The sequence below is a fragment of the Penaeus monodon genome, chromosome 28, assembly GCF_015228065.2.
Source record: "Penaeus monodon isolate SGIC_2016 chromosome 28, NSTDA_Pmon_1, whole genome shotgun sequence".
Lineage (NCBI taxonomy): Eukaryota > Metazoa > Arthropoda > Malacostraca > Decapoda > Penaeidae > Penaeus > Penaeus monodon.
The window spans coordinates 39620971-39621240 of record NC_051413.1 but is presented as its reverse complement, the minus strand read 5'-3'; positions in this window follow the sequence as shown (position 1 = coordinate 39621240).

Below are 270 nucleotides of genomic sequence, written 5' to 3'. Positions count from 1 at the left end.
CGGGTTTGCCCGAGCCCCGGGAAAAGGATTAGTCGTCTGTGATTGGGCGCTATTTGCGGGAGGAAGATCACCCCGGTATACTTGGACCTTTGGCGGTAACTCGGGTCGGTAGGCGGGGGTAGGTCATCCTGATTGGTCATTTCCCCCCCCTGAGGAAAGAGGGTGTCGCAGTTAACACCGTGGGGAAGGATAAAAGTGGGTCCGCGGGTTTCGGGAGTCGACCTCCCCCTCCCCCGGCGACGTGCCCCGTGGGGACAGTACCCGTTTAAG